This window comes from Panthera onca, chromosome B4 (assembly GCF_046562875.1).
Source record: "Panthera onca isolate mPanOnc1 chromosome B4, mPanOnc1 haplotype 2, whole genome shotgun sequence".
Classification (NCBI taxonomy): domain Eukaryota; kingdom Metazoa; phylum Chordata; class Mammalia; order Carnivora; family Felidae; genus Panthera; species Panthera onca.
The window spans coordinates 64,940,621-64,964,930 of record NC_138345.1 but is presented as its reverse complement, the minus strand read 5'-3'; the positions used below and the strand labels follow the sequence as shown (position 1 = coordinate 64,964,930).

At 37.6% G+C, this 24,310-nt stretch overlaps 1 long non-coding RNA gene across 1 annotated transcript in view; it reads left to right on the top strand.

Annotated features, from left to right (window-relative positions):
* The first annotated feature begins 3,501 nt into the window (after window positions 1-3,501).
* The window catches only part of LOC132694536 (uncharacterized), a 111,905-nt gene continuing 91,096 nt past the window's right edge, over window positions 3,502-24,310 (top strand). Inside the window, exons 1-2 of the long non-coding RNA XR_009617350.1 lie at window positions 3,502-3,579; window positions 21,925-21,999. This is a non-coding gene — a long non-coding RNA (uncharacterized LOC132694536). The remainder of the gene's footprint in view (window positions 3,580-21,924; window positions 22,000-24,310) is intronic.

The window sequence follows — 24,310 nt, the reverse complement described above, 5'->3', positions numbered from 1 at the left end:
ACCGGCTTAAAAAAAAAAAATCAGAATATTAGTCACCCATCTCTCAAGTCTCATTGTGAAGAGTTTGGTGAAAGAAGTAAATACTCTTATAAGAATTTATTAGTAGAAATGTTTTTCCTCAACAAGTTCAGCAATAAAAAAAGTCACAATGATAATGTTATGTATGTTCCTATCTTTCTGTCATCTGAGAAAATTATGTTTTGATTTGATTATTAGATTGTAATGGCTGAAGAAACATCGAGACAATATCTGTTTAAAAGGATGCAAATTTTCTGTAAAATTCAGTTTATTCGAAAACTCAAAATTGTTAGTGTTATATTTAATGACAAAAAGAGACTATTTAAAACAATGTGATATTTCCCTCTAATGTTATAATAAAATTTGGCAATTATTGTGACTTAAGTTTTAGTCAGGCAATATTTATATTCTTCTAGAAATGTCTATAATAGGTCTAGGAACCTGTAAGATTTAAGGAAATTTAGGTTAGAAAATCACAGTTTTCCAATTTCTCAGTTATATATCCTTGGACAAGTAATTTAACCTCACTGTTCTTTTATTTTCCCCTTTTGTAATGAGAATAATATACTAATTTTTATATGAGTATAAAAATTAAATAATATGCATAAAGCACCAAACATATTACAAGGCTGAATATGAAACATATATACAATATATGTTTTGAAAATAACACTGATATTTCTATATACTTTAAATTAACATACAAAAATCAAATTTACAAAAGACATAGAAGGATAATGTGCATTATTTTTAAGTGTGTTCCCTATAAGGACTATTTTACTACAAAAATCCTTTATTTTCGAGTTCTCCCACTCATTTGAAAGATGGCTAGATGTACTAAAACTACAGTGAAAAAGATCCAGAGTGAATCCTTACAAGCCTGTGATACTAGATAAATTACTTAACTTGTCTGAGTCACCATGTACTTAGTGGAAGAATAAGAGCATCATCATTTATTTGCCAAAGCTTAAGGGAAGACAAGTTCTGGCCTGTGGTATGTGCTTAATATATTCTTCAAATTTAGAAACTCGCTTATTTTATAAAGCAAGGTACATGTTTGCAGTAGCACCACACACAAGGAATTTTGCTGAAAGGTATGTCTATTTTAAACACAATTATATTGCAAAAGGTTTAGCACAGGTATGGAATCCTATATGTACTCAATAAGAATACAGGACTATTACATTCATCATTCAAAATGTTTTTGAGCACCTCACCTGCCAGATCTGTGCTAGGTTTTAGAGGCCAATATTTCTGATGAAGCCACAAATGAGGGCTAGTTGCCTAAAATCCTTTATTTCCAGCTCTGTCCTATGCCATAAGAGATTTCATTAACAAGCGCTAATACCTCCAGGATATAAAGCTATTTCAGAGAAAAAAGGATTAATTAACTATTAATACAATAAAATACAACAGGAGCCCGACTGCCAGGTTTATGTATGCCAGTTGTCCTTGCCAGAATTCCCTCTGCAGATTCATTTGAGCTACTCTCCAACCTGCTGGTCAGAATTCCAGGTTCATTGTGTTACTTTAAGTATGGCAGAGTGCAATAAAGCAGGAAACATCATTCTACACAAAGCTCTAAGATTGACCTCCTTAAGACAACAGAGAAAACAATAATGAGATGTTCAAGAGAAGTAAAAATTCCTCAAGGGTGAAATGTATTTTCTTAGATCCATGCAAGCAAACATGTTTACAGAATTCCATCTCAGGATCAAAATTTAATTGTGTTGACAGTGAACACTGTCTTATCTTTTTCCATATCATGAATGCTAAAATGGGACTTTACTTTCAAGAATTTGCTTTGACAGCTCAGATTTTTCAAATCAGTGTTTGCCATAGCCAACTACCACTGCCTCAGGTGACCCTATTAAAATATTTACAACACTATGCCATCTGCTATGTTACGTAGTAAATATTATGGATATTGTTGTGTTTAATGTAAAGGATCTGAACTAAGCAAAAAGACAGTCAAAGCCCTTCCCCTGGACAACGTTCATGGTGACACAGTCTCTCAGCGCAGTTTATGCTCTTGATCAAAAAGTGTTACTCCAGATCTATCCATTTAAAGAAGTTTCAGACCAATATTGCAAACTCCACTACCAGTTAACTAGAGAACACTCATAACAGGTTTTGTTTCCCCACATATACCTACAGAGGTCAGATAACGAATATTTTTAATCTGATTACTTTCTCCTACATATCATCCAAGTATGAATCTCAGAATTTGAGAGATTTAATTTCAAGTTCTGCTTCTGTCTTGTGGCCATATAACTTCTCAGGATCTCAGTTTCTTCTTTAGTAAAAATACCATTGTCATGATGATAAAATTAAATAACTTATTCAAAGTCTTAGAACATTACAGACCCTCCAAAATAGTAGCTCTTATTACTGAGAAAAGGCCAGGTGAGATAACAGTGCCTACCAGAAGAGAGTAAGAAAGGGCTCTCCCATTCAGAACATCCAGAACCTCCAGGATCCTCCCTGTTTACTGAGGCCTGAAGGAATCACTAAGCTCAGCTGTGAAGAAGGAAAAAAGCAAAAAGGAGAAAACCAGGTGGACGTAGACACAAACATGACTTAATTGCAAGAAGTAACACCTTTTCTTTTTCTGAGTTTTATAATTGCCTAAATTACCTATTTCACTCAAAATAGCCTGTCAACCCTAGCATCCCTCCAGGGGATAATAAAGACCTCTTTAATGACGCATAGCTATCTGCTGGCAATGCTTAGGTATTCCTAAGAAATACCACACAAATAATTTTTACTTTATGCAAATACCCAAATATGTCCACAAGTTAGTTCACTCACAACCCAAAAATCATCACTCCACTGTCAGAACATGGAGGTGGCCCAATACACATAAAGAAATAAAAGGAGTAAAACAGATAGCTGATCAAATGATATCAAAATATCAGCCTTTTATTGTAAAGAAGCATATCAAAGGCCACTTCACAGCTTAATACAAGAGCTACATAGCCTTGCTAATTGAACCCACGGCCAGGCAGATTTCCCTTATCCAATCACAGGCATTCCTGGATAAGAGCAGCACAGAGGGGCAGAAGAGAACCCCTCCATGAAGACAGCCTTATTATAAGAGAAAAGAAAGGGGGCTGAACTGTGCATGCTCACTTGATCCTTCCCAAATTTATATAAGTTATAGTAGTCGCCCCTTATCTATGGGGGATCCGTTCCAAGACCCCCAGTGGATGCCTGAAACCGCGGATAGTATCGCACCCTATATGCTGTTTTATCCTATAAATACATACCTATAATAAAGTTCAATTTCTAAATTACACACAGTAAGAGATTAACAATCACTAGTAATAAAATAAAACAATTAGAACAATATACTATAATAAAAGTTACATGTCTCTCTCTCAAAATGTCTCATTGTGCTGTACTCACCCTTCTCGAGCTGATGTGAGATGATAAAATGCCTGCGTGATAAGATGACGTCAGGGGAATGACGCAGGCGTGTGACGTAGCCTCAGGCTACTCCTGACCTTCTGCGGATTCCAGATGGAGGATCGTCTTCCTCCTGACCAGCGCTGACCACAGGTAATTGAAACCTCCGAAAGTGATACCACATGTAGGTGGGACCTTCTGTATTTCTGGGACAGGGTGAAAGGGGTGGAGCGAGGCCAGCATTGCCCCTAAATTGCCGAAACTAGAAGAGTTCTCTAAACCGAGTTCTCTAAATCGGAAGAAATTTTCGGGAACGAGGGAAGAAATAGTCTCTCCCCCGCCCCCACCCGGTATCTACAACCAGAAAATAAACCGAAAGCCCTAAGTAATGCAAGGCCATATTACATTAATCTATTGCCAAGTAGTAGGATCAATTCCTAAAAGGTGTCCTGTTTAACAAAAGTTAAAATTCTATTTAAGCATAGCTTGAGGCATAAAAGTTCTGGAAGGCATCTGGATCCCAAGCAAAGCATATAATAACTGTCTCCAGTAGAACATCTCTCACCTGAATCATAATCTAAATCATTCAAGGCATACTGTTGCGGTGTGTTATGTCTCTAAAGGGCTAGACAAATCTCTTCCCCTAATTAGTTTGAAACAAATTAAGGAATGCACACAGATGCCAAATAGGAATTAAACTACCTGCTTTTCTACCAGTAGAGATGCAATAGAGACTATGGCTTGGACCTGCGTTCAAAATTAAGCTTCTCACTCATTTTCTGCAAAAATGGACCAGCCACCCCAAATTGCCCGTGCCCTCTGCACAGGAACAGAGCCTGCCCAAGTAGGTGTCGGTTTGGAGACAGAGAAATGGCAGGAGAAGAAAGAAAATTCCAGTGTTTTCACTCAGTGAGAGAAGTAAGATAGGTCATATTGTTAAAGGGATGCTTACCTCTGTATTTCACTGTCAGCAGTAAATGAACACATGATGGCAAATCCTTGCGATCTCACCAAGAGGTAAATCATTCCTCTTTGTACATGGAGGAGTTAGCAAAAAGTGAAAGAGTATAGATGCCCCTACCTCATATTTTCAAAAGTGTAGAATGTGGAAAGAAGGAAAAAGTCATCTTCCTTACATATTTCTGTGATCTGCAAAGTCAGATTCTGGTGTAAGCATTGCCTTTTGTGTTGGGTGTGAATTTTAGTCTGTATTTTCGCGTGTGCAAGAAATAGAACTTGTTTGGTTTTTTGTGTAACTCATCCTAATTCTTTTTATAAGAGGAAAGTAACCATTTTCACAATTTGCTCTCGTCCCACTTTACATATGCTAATCTGGATTAATTACCAAGACTTCCCTTTTTCACCTTCAAAAGTGTCCTTATTTGGGGGTGCCCAGCTGGTTCAGTCAGAAGAGCATGTGACTCTTGATCTCAGGGTAGTGAGTTCAAGCTCCATGTTGGGTGCAGAGATTACTTAAAGTTTTTTTAAAAGTACCCGTATCTGAACTATAAATGATATAGTCTTCATAATAAGAAGCCTATTCTAATGGGTGGTAGAAACTTACTCCCAGTCAATCCAGAGGGGATCTCTTTTACCTTGGTGGCACAGGAGTGGGGACTTGGCCTCACATGGCAGCAGGGCATTGAGAGAGGAAGGAATCAGATCAGGGTGAGCAGCTTGCTCCTCTGGCTTCTGTGTGGACCTCTAGTCTTGTCCACACAGAAGTATCTCAGGTGTCAGCTGATACAGACTGCAGCTTCTTAGGTCTCACTCCTGTCCAAAAGCACGTCCAGGATTGAGCTCCATCTATTACTTCAGGTGCAGGGGAGTCACCATGAAACTACCCACACCAAACTGGCATAAGGGAAATTAAGAAGTTAATGCCCTCTGTCACTTTCACACTTCTCTCTGGCACACTGAAATCAGTCTTCTGCTCTTATGTCACCCTGGTGCCACAATAGACCCAGGTTCCTTGCTTGGGAATCACTCTACTACCCTTGCCTCTCACCAGGACACGTGAAATTTTGTAAAACTATCCCCCAGGTCTTGCCGTTTCCTTGGGCTCCATCAGGAAACAGGCACGACATGCCCTTGCTTCTCTCAGGGCCCACCAGATCATCTGGGAGTTTGTACTGACTGCACCCACTCCCAGCAGAGTTTGGCCCAAGAAAGAAACACGGGATCTACTAGTAGGTGGTCAATTAGTAGAGTTATTTATCATGATCTGTTATTAAGTCTCCACTTCATCATCTACCAAAAAGTATGATAAAATCTATTTTCTCAGTTGTAGTGAAGTTCAAAGAGGTCAGCATTTATCAAAAGCAAATTACAATGTATATTTAAATACTGTTTTCCTTCTGTGAATTCTTTGAGGCAAGTAACCATGTTTTAGTCTTCATTTTTGTCCGTACCATGTCACTAGTACACAGTGAGGTCAAACAACATTTTCAGTAAAAAGATCACCTAAAACATATATAAAACAAGCTTATAATATGAGTGAAAACATTTCCCATCAACATAAGCAGGAATGATGTCATGTAGACATTTATAGTCCCAAGAATTGAATACAGTGATAAAGATATAATAGGAAAGTAGTAAATATTTTGGGGGTGATTGATTTATTTTATCCCAATATGCTTAACTGGCCATCTATGGTGCTTGAAACAAGAATAGGACTTCAAGAATGCCTAATTTGTCTTGTAGAAACAATGAAAACATCAAGTTCAGAAAATCACTATAATATTTAAGAAGTGTTATTGCCAGATGGGAAATATATTAAGTTAAAACTATGTCAAGGAGACCAAAAAATACAGTGGCAAAGGGAAAAAAGGAAATAAATTTCTCTATCACATTTCAGAAAAGTCATGCTGGTGGCTCTGCTTTATAAACTCATTCAAGGACCCGGGTTCTCAGGATCTTGGTTCTCAGGGGTCCCTCAGGGGTCTTCATGGGCGTGGAAGAGACTGAATGGCAGCATGTCTGTGAGGAGGGGATATGGCCCACAAGCAGCCCCATCACCTCTGTTCACATTCCATTGTCAAGAACTTAAACTGGGAAGAAAGGGAGACCAGATTTTGATAGGCAGCTAACAGACCTAATTATAATAATAAAGACATTTTTGTCTCAAATAGGTTAACCCAGGTTAACTTACAAGTAAAATATAGTCAAAACAACACCTTTGCAGGCCAGAAAAGCAAAGGAGTTGCTCTTCCTCTGCACAATTTATATCCACCAGTTATAATTTGCCAACTGTATATAGTATATAGTCAGTAGACGGTGGGAATTTATTTTATAAGTGAAAAAATAGAAGCTAGTCTATAGAAGCTAGAGGAGACTCTCTAGGAGTCTCACAGAACCAAAAGTCATAATAAAGAATATTGTTTGACTTAGCCTTATATAAAACCTACTAAAGGGGTGCCTGGGTGGCTCAGTCGGTTAAGCGGCCGACTTCGGCTCAGGTCATGATCTCTCAGTCTGTGAGTTCGAGCCCTGTGTTGGGCTCTGTGCTGACAGCTCAGAGCCTGGAGCCTGTTTCAGATTCTGTGTCTCCTTTTCTCTGACCCTCTCCTGTTCATGCTCTGTCTCTCCCTGTCTCAAAAATAAATAAAACATTAAAAAAAAATTAAAAACCTACTAAAAATGGGAGAAGAGAAACAGTAACTGAAAGTATCTTCTTGTAGAATCCGTCTTAGGATTTCTAACTTGAAGTAGTTTATAAAACTGAACACCAAAACAAAGGGACAAACAAAATGTCAGTAATAAATAAAAATGACAAGGACTGAAGGTCCTAATAACAAGAACCTTATTATGATTTAAAATAATAATACATTATTATCAACTCTTATTTAACCTGCTAAACAAAGCATGGAAAAACATGCAAAATGATAATAAAGTACACATTTTCAAGTTAGGGATTGTTGTTCCCTTTCACCCTGTTCTCTGAACGAGATTAACAAGGTGTTCACTGTCCATATTCTAAGCAGGAGAATAGAAAACAGAACAGATTGTCAGTCCCTAAACAATGGCAAAATGCTAGAATATATATATTTCTTTAGGCAATATATTTTTTTTTAATTCAAAAGTTGAAGTAATAAAGATTTGACATTTGGGAAAATGAATCCTGTAGAATATTATAAAAGCAATGATTCATAGATTCATAAGGTTTTATTTTAACATAGTTATGAATTAAATGTACATTTAATAACATTTATAACTATGGCAAGTCACCACAAGCTTTGGGTTCTAAATTCTTTCTCCTTCACAGTAGAATTTTTATGCTCATTTAACTTATCGATACAATTTTTTAAATGACTAGGAATTCACCATACATATTCAGGTTCTATACTGTAAAGAGGAAGCTTAAAAGGTCTACTTAATTTGAGCATCACTGCAGTGACTACACCTGACAGGTGAGTCCACCTGATTCAGAGAACCCTCATTAGCAGTAGTTGAAACACGCTTTAAACTCAAGACTAGTGCCCAGCACATGGTAAGCACTCCATAAATGTAGCTCTTACTCATCACAGTATAATCATATGCCCACATCAAGAGAACATGCCCTATTGATAACTAATTTCTCCTCACTGAAATATTTGTGAAAACCATAAAAAGACAATCTTTTCTAGATCAGATCAGCCCTTATTCTTATAATCCACTTTAGTCCATCTCTGGCTGACCTCTGTATAAAAACTGCCATTATCTAAGAACTCTGAAATTAGTCTGTGTTCACAGTTGCTCAAAGTTCCATAAAGAGCAGAGTTTTCCTCAACTGTCATTCTCTCTCCGAATCTGTTAACTACTGTACACGCCTCAGCAGAGATCAGCTGAAATGGAATCATCTGTTGTTGCCCATTGCAAGCTTCTGTGCTCTGAGTTATTGGACAGGGAGTTGTTGGGTTTTTTTAATTGTTTTTCATGTTTAATTTATTTTTGAGAGAGAGAGAGAGAGAGAGAGAGAGAGAGAGTGTGTGAGTGGGGGAGTGGGAGGGGCAGAGAGAGAGAGAGGGAGACACAGAATCTGAAACAGGCTTTGAGCTGTCAGCACCGAGCCTAACACAGGGCTCAAACCCACAAGTGGTGAGATCATGACCTGAACCAAAGTTGGATGCTTAACTGACTGAGCCATCCGGGTGCCCTGTTTGGTTCTTTTTAATATACTTTATGTAACAAAAAATATAGTCTCCACTTTGTGCTGGGGATAGAAATCTTAGTTCATGATTAGGTGTAAAAAATTATAAATTTAGTTTTTAACAATTTATTTAATCTTTTGTATCACATCTTGACATGGGAAAAGAAACACAGACTCCATACATTTTTCTCCTTTTGTCAAGTGACATACAATGCCCAGTGAAAAGTGGATTCTTATAGTGCACATCTTTTGGTGGTTGATGGGGGGGGGGGGGGCGCTTAATCCAATTTTCAATGTCATGTGACCACAAAAGTACTTACACAGATGTATGTCATCCCATCTTCCTTGTCAATCTATCCAGGTTGTCCAACAATGTTCCTTGTTTCTGTCTGGTCTCTGCAGGAACTTAGCTCTCTCTATTCCATCAGTGACATACTTGAGGCCATGAGAATTTCCACAAGGCTAACCAAGTTCCCAGATCCCTAGATGTGACCCTGCTGTATCTTCCCCAGGGCCCTTGGAGACATCTTCCCAGTAAGGTGGGTATGGGGTCCTTCTCAGTCAGGTCTACCATTATCATACACTTGTCACCTTGCCTTGGGCTCTCTCCTTGCTGGCTTAGCAGAAACTCCTGGACCCTCAGTTGTTCCTCACAGATATTTGTGTTTTGTTTGTTTGTTTTTTAATTGGTGGACTCCTCTCCACTCCCACACAAATATGTGGACTTTTGGAACACCTGTTATTTTACAATTTCAGAAGTTCCCTGGGTGAAATTCGAAACTGGTCCCCGTACACAGAAGGAAAGGAGAGCCCCGAGGAAGAGGCAGACCACCCCAGATTGGTAGGTGGCAGATTTAATAAGCAAGGGAACTTACAAGACTGGTAAGATGAGTAGATTGCCACACCAGCCTTCCAGAATCTTGAAGGTTTACACAGCAGCTTTAACACAATTCAGTCACATTATACCATCTACATGATCTTAACAACACATTACTCTGTCAAGACTGTGCCACTGAAGCTGCTTCTAGTGTGGAAATAGTATGTGGAATGTACATTCCAAGAAAGGAGGGAGGGAGTGAGGAGCCCCTGATTCCTAGGTCCAGCTCAAGGGTCAACTGAAAGTCACATCTTCTCCATGATCGCTTCCAACAATGTGAAAGCCAAGAGGCTTCAGGTTCCTCAGGAAACAGGCACTAAGATGGATATGTGGGGAGTGCTCTCAGGAATAATGTCTCTTAAGTATCAAAGGGGAGCGGGATTGAGTAAAGGAAGAGTTCAACAGGATGCAGGTGTAACAGAGGCCACAGCTGGTCTGACAGAAAGCTCAGAAACAGGTGCATCTCTTCAGAGATGCCCTAAATTAAAGAAAAGGCTGAGCTTCAAGCCCTCTCACCAGCAAGTCATTGGATAAGAGAGGGACTTCACCTTGGACAAGGCTGCTCCTTTTGGTCACAGGCAACTCCTAGAGCCATGGATAATCTACATTCCCAGGAGCTAAGGTAGGAATAAGCATCTCAGTCCTAAAGAGGGATCTGCTTCATCAGGAGTTCTCAAACTTGAGCAGAATCAGAATCACCTAGAGATAATTATTAAAGCACACATTGCAGGTAAAACCCAAGTCTGATTCATTAGTTGTGGGTTGAGGTTAGAGTATCTGCATTTCAAACAAGTTTCCAAGTGTTGCTGCTGTTGTTTTGGGTCACCCTGTAAGAACCACTGGACTCCAGGGGTGCCTGGAGTGGCTCAGTCAGTTAAGCATCCAACTCTTGATTTTGGTTCAGGTCATGATCTCCCGGTTTGTGAGTTTGATCCCCATGTTGGGCTCTGTGCTGATGACATGGAGCCTGCTTAGGATTCTCTGTCTCTTTCTCTCTCTCCCTCCCTTCCACTCTCTCTGCCCCTCCCTGACTCACATGTATGTGGCACTCTCTCTCTTAAAGAAAAAACAAAACACTGCACTCCACTATTCCAAGCTTGCTCTTTTTTTCCATCAGCTGAGTAAAGAACACCTTGAAAGTCAGAAAACCCAAAGAAGATAAAATAAGGGTGAATGGAGAATGAGAATCTATTTTTCAAATACTGTCCTGTCACAACCCACTGGGATAGAACGTATTTTACTCATTACAGTTGATCCTTGAACGACACAGGTTTGAACTGCACAGGTCCACTTATACACAGATTTTTTTTTCTACAAAAAGCTTCATTGTTTCCCCTTCACCCACACATCGGGAGAAGGCTCCTGGGTAGCTAAAAAGCTGGCTAGTGGATGCAGGGAGAGGCTCAGGCAGAAGCCCTGGCCCCAGGGGGAGGCCTGAGGGGGCCCTTTGAGGCTGCTGAGCTCCTAGTCATCCTTGCGAGGGAGCATCTGGAAGACAACAGCGCCCTGGACCCAGGAGGGTCCAGCCTGCTGAGGTGAGTCAGGTGGGCACATCCTCTTGCTGAGTTTCACCTCCTCACCTGGGAAGCAGTTCTGCAGGAAGGGAGGAGCTGGGTGTCTCTGTCAGTAGAACCCGTGTGCAGCTCCAGAAGGGGCTACTTAAGGCTCTTTTTCAGGACCATGGGGGCTCCTACAGCATCTGGGATTCAGCCCCACACATCTTGGGACAGATTCTGCTTGTCCTTTAAGAAGACATAAATGCATGCTAGTTTTGCATCATCAAAAGATGCTGGGAACCCACATACTTCTCCCCAGCCAACTCAGGAAGAAGTGGTTCATACCCTCCAGAGCCACAAATTGTAGGAGGCCCACAAATGTGTGTTGAGCAGGCAGATGACTGCAGCCTCCACCTAGGTGGAATAATTCTGATAAATCTGGAGCTCAAAAACCAGTGTTGGCTTGTCCTTGGGGCAAAGAGTAGCTGAGAAGATGGTTCTGAAGGTTGTGACTAGAAGGGAAGTTGGAGGGTGGCCAGAGATTGGAAGAAAGGGTGTCCTTGGGTCTGTTCTGTCCAAACACTGTGGAAACAAAAGACAAACTCAGGACTGTCAGGAGTTCTGCCTGTTAGTAGACTTTTTTTTTTTTTACGAGATATTACTATAAATGTATTTTCCTTACGATTTTCTTAGTAACAATTTCTTTTCTCTAGCTTTATTGTAAGAATGCAGTGTGTGATAATATACAAAATATGTGTTAATCAACTGTTGATGTTCTGGGTAAAGCTTCTGGTCAACAGTAGGTTATTAGTAGTGAAGTCTGGGGGAGTCAAAAGATATACCCAGATTTTTTACTGCACAGAAATTGGCACCTCTAACCCCTGTGTTGTTCAAGGGTTAATTTCCTGTGGGGTTCTTTATATTTAGTTGTTTTTCTCTTCTGTTAAATAAATGTTCTTTGCTATATGATTATTCTTGCTGTCAACTTGTCCCCACACTGGAAGCAGTAACTCAACATTACCCCCATTCTAATCCACTCATTCACTTAGAAATTATGTACTCTGCCCATTATGTTCATTTGTTATGTCTGAATTCTCTAGTATGAAAAGTTTTGTGCAATTTAATTAATAAGTGAGTTATGGCTACACATAGAGATAGGAAAAACCACAGGCACAAACCCTGTGTGGGGGCTAGGTGACTGCAGGTGTGGCTATAAATAACAGAATGACCCCTAAACAGGAAGATAGTGAGGTTTGTAAACAAGCATAACACCGTAGCACACAACATGGAGTGGAGTGTAGGGGACTGGACATAGGTTTCTTGTGACACCCAGAGTTGGTTGGGTTATGATCACGCTGATAGGTAGCAAGTGGACCTCATGGGGGACTTGTGTTCATTTTCTGTACTAGAAGCACTCAGGTCAGTGAAGCACATTATACCTGAGGATTATGCCCAGATTGAGGCAAGGGCTGTGAAAAGTCCTGGTTCCCTCCTTCCCACCCCGATTTCCTGCACACTCTTCTACATGAAATTGGTGTTTATTTATGACATTTCGCCTTGGTTTTTGCCTCTCATGACTGCCACTTGTCATTCTTTTTAATACTTTCAGTGCATAAAATTGTAGTTATTGGTGGTAAAATCATAAGTTTTCCTTTTTATTTCCCTCTGCAAAGGTCCAAATCCTTCAACTCTTTACATATAACCATCTAGGGTCATATACATTTTTCTGGGCATTATGGACAAAGAATAATGTGTGAAATTTGGAAACGGCTTATTACTAATTAAAGAAGATGTTTAAAAAGCAGAAAAATAATGTCTATGAGGAAATATTCTGAAAACCAGGACATTTAAAATGGAAATTAAAGTTTAGGGATTAATAATCTTCTTCAAAGATATAAAGGGCATCTAATTGAGGATGGAGGAGGAAAGCAAGGATAAACCCTCAATTTCTACTAAGAAACAAGGATAATATAAACTAGATAGAAAGGTTTTTTACCTAGGAGACTATTCGACATTAATTGGGCACATGAAAAACCTGTATCATCTCTTTTCCTGGGAGGGTCTAATCAAAACAGTATCATATTTCAAAACAGGATTAGATGTGGTCCTATCAGAATACAAAGATGACCTCCTAAGTTCTCTTCTCACCCTAAGATTTTTATCTTTTATGATAGCAGTCAGAGACATTCTGATGAGCAAAATTGATTTCTGGCAAAGGACATATCTCCAAAGAACCATTTTTCATGGCTTTGTATATAATTTTTATTGATGCCATAATCTTCAAAGAATGAAGAGATGGTTCCCTGAATTGAAAATCCTTAGGCTGCTCTAGCTGTTTGGAAGGATTTACATTTCTGTGATGTCCTGAAGTTCTTAACTCATTGTGACCCCAATCTAACACTTACATGCAACCTGGTTAACAATAAGAGTGTGAGACTACACTCCAAAAATATTTGAAAATATTATCTTTGTGACATAGAATTTTCTTTTTCTCATATTAGTTTATTTTCATTCATAGGGTTTTGTAAGGATGAGGTTAATCAGGTAGAGAAAATCAGAGAAGCTTGGACTCACTCTAGAGAAAATTTGAAGAATGTCAGACGTATACTTTTGCCATCTCAAAATACAGTCACCAATGGGTACTAGAATGAGGGATAGAAAGTAGAAGAAGCGAGAGAGACACCAAGGATATAATTTCTCTCAATCTAGAAGTTCCCTTGAGCCCTTTTGTATGTAGCAAAGTTCTACTGTACCATTATATCCCAGGTAAAATACCACCTTGTCTGGGAAGCCCATCACCACTCCTACTATAATTTATATAAATTAAACTCAGATACCCCTGAGTTTAAATCCTTAAAATCCTTATTGTTATCAACAAATAATATCTATAAATATTTGACCATTTTACTTAACATCTCTTAATTTCAAAATAAAATTGGCTCACATATATGTGAAAAAGTTTAGGACAGTGTCAGACACAGAATTCATCAAACATCAGTTTCTTCCCTCAAAATACTGTAATGGGTCATATTGGCACCCATGCAATGTGTGCCAAGAATGTACAGGTATTAAACACATTTTTTTAAATCTCTAAAGTTCAAAAAACACTGAATGTCAATCATCTTAAAAGATACTAGGAATTGTTCTTAAGAGTATAAAATGTTCATCATGATCTTAACCTCTGGCATAAATGAAAGTTCTAAGTAAACAAACAATTATTAGCTAAAACTGAAGACAATCTATAATTTTACAAAATTTACTGGTATTCCATACCCTGAGCTAATTTCTGGGAATTTGTGTCTGAAAGAGAAAAGTACAAAGGACTGAATGTTTGTGTCTCCCAAAATTCATATGTTGAAACCCTAATTCCAATGTGATGGTATTTAGAGGTTGGACATTTGAGAAGTGATTAGGTCATGAGAGTGGAGCCCTCATAAGCGGGAATAGTCCCCTTATAATAAGAGGTCAGAGAGGTCCCTTGCCCCTGTTGAGGTGTGGGACACAGAGAAGATGGTCCCCGAGGAAGAGAGTATTTACCAGAAACCTGACCATGAGATTACAGAGCCTGCTCCTCTTCATCCTGGACTTATAGCCACCAGAACTTTGAGAAATATGTCCGGGGTAATTTTTTTAATATATTTTTTAAGTTTATTTATTTATTTTGAGAGAGAGAGAGAGAGAGAGAGAGCACATGAGTGAGGGGGGGAGGGGCAGAGAGAGAGAAAGACAATCCCAAGCAGTCTCCGTACTGCTAGCACAGAGACCCACGTAGGGCAAGAACTCATGAACCATGAGATCATGATCTGAGCTGAAACTAAGAGCTGGATATTCAACTGACTGAACCACCCAGGTGCCCCTCAACATTATTACATTTTTAAAACATCATTTTATTTGTTGTCAAATGTGCCTTTATGCATATATAATTGTATACTCACTCTTTTCTTTGTTTCTTAGTTTCCAAAGTTTCATTTCATAAATACTCATTTAAAGAAATTTTTTTAATTTAATTAAAAAAAGAGAAATGTTAAAAGTCCAGTTACCATATTGAAATTTAAAATAATGGAGCTTATTGGTTTCCATACGACACTCAGTGCTCATCCCAACAGGTGCCCTCCTCAATGCCCGTCACCCACTTTCCCCTCCCTCCCAACCCCCATCAACCCTCAGTTTATTCTCAGTTTTTAAGAGTCTCTTATGGGTTGTATGGAAACCAATTTGACAATAAATTTCATATTAAAATAAAATAAAATAATGGAGCTTAGTCTAAATGATACCATCAAAACAACTTAAAATTTTATTGAATTACCTTATTTAATAAATTATCGAGAATTATCTTATCTACACACAATAGTTCACCAATTGTTTTACAATAAATTTGTTATTATTTTACAAAGTCTAAGACTAAAACCATAGAAGTCAAACATTTATAAATTATACTTTTTTTTGTTTGATCCCAAACTATTACTCCTTATTAGGGAAGAGATCAGGGAATCAACGTGGTGATCAAAGAAATGTGGAGCACATATCACTATTATAAGTCTTTTACTTTAAAATCACCCTGAGAGATGTACCATAACTTGGTAGCAACAAAGCATGAAAGAATGATCCAATACTTGGTATGCTCAAATACCCTCGAAAGTTTCTTTGGTAACTAAGTTAAAGATGTATCCTTCTTCCTGAGAAACTTAACAGAAACCCATGGGGGGAGGGGAAGGAAAAAAAAAAAAAGAGGTTAGAGTGGGAGAGAGCCAAAGCATAAGAGACTCTTAAAAACTGAGAACAAACTGAGGGTTGATGGGGGGTGGGAGGGAGGGGAGGGTGGGTGATGGGTATTGAGGAGGGCACCTTTTGGGATGAGCACTGAGTGTTGTATGGAAACCAATTTGACAATAAATTTCATATATTGAAAAAAAAAAAAGATGTATCCTTCTGCTTAGACTTCAAGGCCCTCAAATGTAGCCCTAACAATCCTCTCCAGTCTTGTCCTCCATATCTTCCCTGTGCATACCCTTCACTCCAACAACAACAAATTATTTGGCATTTCCTGACATGCTCCAGGCTTTTCCACTTGCATCTCTACACACTGAAACCTTACTCTTCCCTTCCCTCAAGGCCTGAAGCCCTTTCTAATAGCTCTCATTTGGATATGGTTTTGTTTCCTTTTTACTTTCGCAGTACTTTTCTTCTCTCCTGTGGCACTTACCTTGTTCTGTAGAGTCTTGTAGTATAGTTCAGTGTATATTTGCCATTTCTGATTGGATGGCAAATTCCTTAAGGGTGAAGACTTTGTTCAATTTAATATTTCTTTTTTCATCTTCCCATTAGTTCTCACTCAACATGGAAAACGTAGTTCTTCAATACCTATTATGTTGCATGTTGCAGGCCCTGTGCGGGGCTGTGGAGATGGAATATTCAGTGAGCAGGAGGTGGTTCCTGTCCTAACAAAGCTTATTCCATACATCAGAGGATAAAAAAAAGTAAACAGGAAATCAAAGTAATGTGGAAACATGTAGGTGTTAAAGCAGGACATGGCAAAAATACCAACCAATCTATAGTGGGGGAGACGAGAGACATACTGTTCCAGAGAGAAGGAACAGAGTTAAGAAAGAACCTGGAGTTGAGGGTGCATGTGGTTTCAAAGAGCTGAAAAAGTACAATATGGCTGCGGCATAAAACAGAAGATGGTATATCCTTCTCCATAGCCTCTGTTTTATGGACCATGAGGGCTTTGCTTATGAGGGCCATGTCATTGAGGCCCTCATAAATAAAGCTAAGAAGTTCAAACTTTATTCTGAGATCACTGCAAGTTGTTAAAGACATGACCTGATCAGAATTGACACTGATACTTAAAGAAAAATCCATATGCATTAGCTTATTTCCTATCGTGTATTTATTTATTGTATACTCTGCCTCAGTTTTTTTTTTTTTTAATGTTTATTTTTTGAGACAGAGAGTGAGAGAATGTGAGCAGAGGAGAGGCAGACAGAGGGAGACAGAATCTGAAGCAGATTACAGGCTCCAAGCTGCCAGCACAGAGCCCGACATGGGGCTCAAACCCATGAGCCGTGAGATCATGACCTGAGCCTAAGTCAGACGCTTCACCTACTGAGCCACCCATGCACCCCATACTCTGCCTCAGTTCTAAAACAATTTGATGTAGCTAAAATACATGCAGTATAATATTTACAAATTAGCATATTTCTACTTTCAAGGAGAGTTTTCAGAATACAAGAAAATCAGACATGTTGTACTGAAATCAAAGATACATACAACCTGAACACATTTCATGTCAAAAACAAAACAAAACACTAGACACATAAACATATAACAACACCACATGATAAGCTTTAAGCTTATTGGAGTTTTTTTAATGAAAAAGGTACACTTTTTAACACTTTCTGTCAGACTTTTTTTTTTAATGTTTATTTATTTTTGAAAGAGAGAGAGACAGAGTGTGAGTGGGTGAAGGGCAGAGAGAGAGGGAGACAGAATCCAAAGCAGGCTCCAGGCTCTGGTCTCTGGGCTATCAGCACAGAGCCCGATACGGGGCTTGAACTCATAAGCCGTGAGATCATGACCTGAGCCGAAGTTGAACGCCCAGCCGACTGAGCCACCCAGGCGACCCTCTGGCAGACTTTTCTACAACACCAGAACACTCGTTAAAATCCTTTAAGCAATAGACATAAAGGGATGTACAGTATACATGAAAATATATAAAATGTTTTGCCTTTCAGAATTCCCCTTGAAGAGAAGATTTGTTGGGGATAAAAAAGTCTTCTGGTTGCTAATAATGATAAGGTGAATAGTGCTTTTAAAATTTAAAAAAAAAAAGTTCTTCTTGTGTGTTGAGATTTTGAAATATACTTGTTGGAATATTCCCAAAGATATGAATCAGAACAGAAGAAGGACTGCTCATGGGGAGCCTCTAAGTAAATGAGTTTCTAGAAAAATGAATCTACTAACAGTAGTTCTGTTCTTTTTACTTGCTAAAGTAAAGCTGGAGCTTTACAGTCTTTGAAGAAGTTACATGTTTACCGATAATTTCTACATCAAACTATTTTCAAACTGTCAAGATTCACAAATTTCAGGAGAACATATTATGTCAAGCCCAGAGAAAACCAAAATATCTATGCCAAAACTTGCCAAGAAGGATAATGTGACTTACAGATAAAAGGAGATACACAAGGAAAAACAAGTGTTTCTTTTCATTCAGTTGCTTAATTAAATGGCATTTCCAGTTTAAATGGTAGAAGGAGGAAACATCCCTGTTTAGTCAGAAAAATCAATACAGAAATAGCAAATTCAAACACCATTCATATCAGTATGCCATCTAAAAGAGAGCAGTAGTTGAAGTTGTGGACATATAGAAGAAACTCTCTGAATATTGGAAAGGTCATTTCTCTCAATTTTTCACCAATACAATGTCCATCTGAGGTAAATAGAGCAGCATAAATCTTGTATTTACAAAGATAATTCTCATAGCACAAAGGTGATCTGAGAAACGGTAAGTCTGGGATATTAGGAAACTATTAAAATAAATTAAGCAGTTCTGCTTTTAGCTAAGATCAAGTCAGAGGTACCAGGTTTACCTTCCCACCTAAAAAAAAAAAAACTCAAAAACTAGGTGAAATATATGAAACAACACATGTGTAAGAGGAAATTACTTGAAGCCAGGAAACAACTATCTAAAATAATCAGAGAGAAAAGTTCCTATTGGTCACATGAGGCTGAAAGAGTGACTGTTGCAACCGACCAAGCTGGAAAACCTCATACTACGAGGAACATTGGACAGAATTCTCAGAAGGATCCTGCCTTGGTTGTGGTGAATAATTAGCCCATGATTAAAAACAGCCCTGGTACTGCCTAACAAGTATTAATAGCAAGACCCAAAGGATCTAATCATTTTCAAGTAACTGTCTCATAACAAAGCTCAGAAGTATTTATAGGAACACAAAAATATCTAGCACAATACAACAAAATAAAAGCAAAATGACTATCATTCAATCAAAAAATACCAGGTATACAAACAGAAAAACAGAATTCATAATGACAAGAAAAATCAATTGGCCAAATTCAAACCACAATGGGATACCACTTCACACCTATCAGAATAGCTAGCATCAAAAAGTAGGTAACAAGTATTGGCAAGGATGTGGAGACATTGGAACCTCATACACTGCTGGAGAAAATGTAAAATGATTCAGCCACTTTGGAAAACCAGTTTGGCAGTTCATCAAATGATTAAACATAGAGTTACTAGAGGACCCAGCAATTCCAGCTCTTGGGTACATACCCAAGAGAAATCAAAGCAGACGTCCGTGTAAAACTTTGTAAATGAATGATTATATAGCAGCTCTTATTAACAATAGCCAAAAAATGGAAGCAACCAAATGTTCACCAACTGATGAGTGGATAAACAAAACATGATATATTCATAAATGGAAAATTATTCACCTATTAAAAAGCAATGAAATACTAATACATGTCAGAACATGGATGAACCCAGAAAATATGCTAAGTGAAAGAATTTAATTATAAAAGACCACATATTGTATGATTTCACTAATATGAAAATCCAGAATAGGGAAATCTATAAAGACAGAAAGTAAATTAGTGGTTCCTTGAGGTTGGGAGGGGAATAGGGAGATAAGGAATGATAGCTAATGGATCTGGGGTTTCTTTTTAAGGTGTTGAAAGTTTTTCTTAAATTGACATGGTGATGCTTCTACATATCTAAATATACTAAAAAACATACAATTGTACAATTAAATGTATAATTGTATGGTATATGAATTATATCATCAATAAAGCTCTTTTTAAAAACCAACCCAGAATGGACACAAACGTTACTAGCAAACAAGTGCATTAAAACAGTCATTATAGTGTATTCCATGTGTTAATAAGGTTACATAGATATATGGAAAATCAAACCTCTAGAGATGAAAGTTTTAATGTCCAGGATGGAAAATGCAATGAATGTGATGAACAGCTGGCTAGATTGAAGAAGAAAAAAAATAATGAACTTGAATAAATAGCAACAGAAACTATCCAAAATAAAACATAAAGAAAAAAAGAAATTTAAAAAATAAACATCATGAGTGAGCTGTGGGACAATGTCAAGTGATTACATACATATGTAATTAGAATGCCCAAAGAACTGTTGAGAGAGACAGAGAAAATATCTGACTAAATGGCTAAAACTCTTCCAAATTTGATGAAAATTATAAATGCATAGATCCAAGAAATCAGTGAACCTCAAACACAGGAAAAATGGAGAACTAAAGAATATCATAATCAAATTGCTCAAAACCAATGATAAAGAGAAAATCTTAAAAGCAGCAAGGCAAAACATACATTCCAACAAGATAAGGATGATAGCAGATTTCTTATTAAAAACAATACAAGTGATGGGGTCCCTGGGGGGCTCAGTCAGTTAAGCATCTGACTCTTGGTGTCATCTCAGGTCATGATCTCATGGTTAGTGAGTTCGAGCCCTCGTCGGGCTCTGTGCTGACGGTGTCTCTCTCTGCCACTCCCCTGCTTGTGCATGCTTTCTCTCTCACACACACAAAATAAATAAATAAATAAGTAAACATTTGTTAAACACCTTCTTGAAAAAAAACCCAACAATGCAAGTGAGAAAATGATGGATCACATTTTTCAAAAAACTAAAAGAACTGTCAAACTTGAATTCTGTGCCTAGCAAAAATATCTTTTGAGAACAAAGTCCTTACAAAAACACATTTTTCTGCTTTAGTCTCTTCAAATAGTGAGTAACTAATAACATCACACCAATCTTGCATTTTCATAATAAGTCCTACTTAGTCATGATATAATAACCTATTTGAACATAGGTTGGTTGAGTATGGCAATATTTTGGCAAAACTATTTCAAACTTGCTCTTGAATGAGATGCAGCTGTTATTTTACTTTCTTTTGCTGTCCCTGTCCTGTAATAACAGGTAATGCTGGCGTCACAGAGGAGAGTGTTTCCTCTTCCTTAACACTCTGTAATAGTTTACTCAATATTCAAATTATTCATTCGTGAGCATGCAGTAGAAATTTCCAGGGAAGACACCCAGGCAGCAAGGTTTCTTTTTGGGAAAATTTTCCCCTAAGAATGAATGTACTTAATGTTTTTAGGACTATTTGGTGGGTTTTTTTTGTTTGTTTGTTTTTTGTTTTTTGTTTTTTTAACCTTGAGACTGTTTTGAAAAGTTACATTGTTCTAGGAATTAGTACCTCTTACCCAAGTTTTAAGTAGCATAAAATTATCCGTAAAATCTTCTGAATTTCCTCTTCACATCTGGAATATCAATAATTGTGTCATTTTAAAATTTCATTTTATACTTGGTCTTCTCTTTTCTATTCTTCTACCAGTTTTACCAGAGTTTGTTTATTTTATTAGCCTGTTTCAATATCAATTGTTTAGTTGATATTCTCAGTTTGTTTTTAATCTTAATAATTACTGCTCTCACCTTTATTACTACCTTAATTGCACTCATCTTCTTCCTTCCCTTGCTGTTGATGAGAAGTAACAGTCTCACTGCAGCTGTTTGGTACATCAGTCTTTTCCCTTTGACTTTTTTGATATCTTCTTTTTATCTTTGGGTGTCTTCAGCTTTATCTTTGCATATGTAAGTGTGAATTTGTCTTCCCTTTTCGGACCTGTTGATCTTTTTAAATCTATGGATTAATGTCTTCATTATTTGGGGTAGAATTCTGAGTGATTGTGTTTTTTAACACTTTTATTTTTACAAGAGATTCCTTTTAATAGAAAATTTGGGAGGATAGTACAGACAGTTGCTATATCCAGTTCACATCCAATTCTCCCTATTCCTAACATCTTTCATTATAGTACGATTTGTCACAAATAATGAACCAATATTGATAAGTGAAGTGGAAAGTCTACAAACTTTATAATAAAGTTATTGATGTGTAAACTAAAGTTTATTTAGATTTCCTCAGTTTTTACCTAATGTGCTTTACCTATTTTAGGATCTTATCCAGGATACTACATTGTATTTAGTCCTGTGTCTCCTTAGGCTCCTCTTCACGGTGACAGTTCCTCAGGTATGTCTACTTTTGATGACCTTAACAGCTTTGAAGGGTACTAGTCAGGTATTTTGTAGAGTTTCCTTCTGTTGGAATTCATCTGATGTTTTTCTTATTATTAGACTGGGGTTGTGGGTTTTTAGGAGGTAGATCACAGAGGTAAATTACTATTTTCATAACATAATAATAACAAGGGTACATATTATCCGCATGACTTGTCAATGTTGTTAATCTTGGTCACCTGGCTGAAGTCATTTGTTAAGTTTCTCCCTTGTAAAGTTACTCTTTTTCCCTTTTTTCAAACTTCAGAAGAAAGTCATTGGGCACAACTCACACTTAAGGACTGTGGAGTTATACTGTATATCCTTTAGGGCAAAATAAGTATATAAATTGGTTGGAGTTCTTCTGCGTGGGAGATATATCTATTTTCCCTATTTATTTACCTGATCATTTATGTCAGTATGGACTTGGATATTTATTTTACACTTTGCATTATAATCTGTTATTACTTTATTTTGCTCCTCCAATTACCTTAGCTTTGGCAATGAGGAGCTCTTACAGTGGTCTCTTGTGTCCCTTTAGCATACCAGATCATTGTGGTTTGCTTATGTGCTCTATCTTGTTTTGTTTTGTTGAGCATTTTCTTATTTTCTGGTGCTACAAGATAGCCCACACTCATACTGCATATTTATGGCCCCAGCTCTAGGATCAGTAACTTCTCCAATGATCCTCCATTCCTTTCGCTGGAGAACAGTATGAGAAACCAAGATCTGGGTGCTGAATATATTCATTGCTACTAGAATGCTGTTGCTTTTTGTTCTGCCTGCTGACAGATGAAGGAAATACATATATGTACCAGTCATTATATTTCATTGGCAGGCTTTATTTTTTAGAGCATCTTTATATTCACAGCAAAATTGAGCAGAAAATACAAAAATTTCCCATACACCCCTTCCCCACATTTGCATAGCCTCCCCCATTATCAACATCTCACACCAGAGCAGTACATTTCTTATAAACAATGAACCTACGCTGACACATCTTTAAACCCAAAGTCCATAGTTTACAATAGGTTTCACTGTTAGTGTACATTCTAAGGGTTTGGATAAATGTATAATGACATGTTATCTGCCACTATAGTATCATAGAGCATCATTTCACTGCCCCCAAGTCCTCTGTGTTCTGCCTGTTCATCCCTCCCTCCCCCTAACTCCTGGCAGCCATGGTATTTGTTGCCTTTTCCAGAATGTCATATAGTTGGAATCATATAGTATATACACTTTCAGATTTACTTCTTTCACTTAGTAATATGCATTTAAGCTTCTTCCATGTCTTTTCATGGTTTGATAGCTTCCTTTTAGCACTGGATAAAATTCCATGGTCTAGCTATACCATAGTTGTTCCAGTAACTTACTGAAAGACGTCTTCATTGCTTCCAAGTTTTGGCACTTACAGAAAAAAAGCTGCTATAAATGTCTGTGTGCAGGTTTTTGTGTGGACATAGGTTTTCAACTTATTGGGGTAAATATCAGGGAGCACAATTGCTCAATCATATGGTTAAGAGTATGTTTAGCTTTGTAAGAAACGGCCAAACTGTCTTCTAAAGTGGTTGTGTCATTGTAGATTCCCACTGACAATGAATGAATGTTTCGTTGTTGACATTTGGTGTTATTAACATTTTAGGTTTTCACCATTCTAATCGGTTGTAATGGCATCTTGTTTCAGTTTGCAATTCCCTGATTACATATGATGTTGAGCAACTTTTCATATGTTTATTTGACATCAGGATATCTTTGATGAGATATCTGTTCAGAGATTTTGCTTATTTTTTAATTGATTTGTTTATTTTCTTATTGTTAAGTTTCAAGTGTTCTTTGTATATCTTGGGAGACCGGTCCTTTGTCAGATAGGTCTTTTGCAAATATTTTCTCCCAGTCTGTGTCTTATTTTCTTGACACTATCTTTTGCGGAGCAGAAGTTTTTAATTTAATGAAGTTCAACTTACCAATTATTTCTTTCATGGGTCATGCCCTTATATTTTTAGATACTGCTTTTTCCTATTTGTATTCTCCTCTCCTTCTGGAATCCAAATAAGTATATGTTCATCTCTTCATTCTCTTTTCCATGTATCTTATGCTTCCATTAGAACTTTCATAGACCTGTCTTTCCATGCTACATTTTATTTTGCCTTGTGTATTTAGATATTTTAAACCGCAAGCTACCAATTTTCATTGAAATTTTATTTGTGGAAAATCTTTGCATTCTCAAATTTTCCTCTCATCTACCAAGTACTGTCTAGAATGACTCCATGTTCTCAAAATGAAGGGTT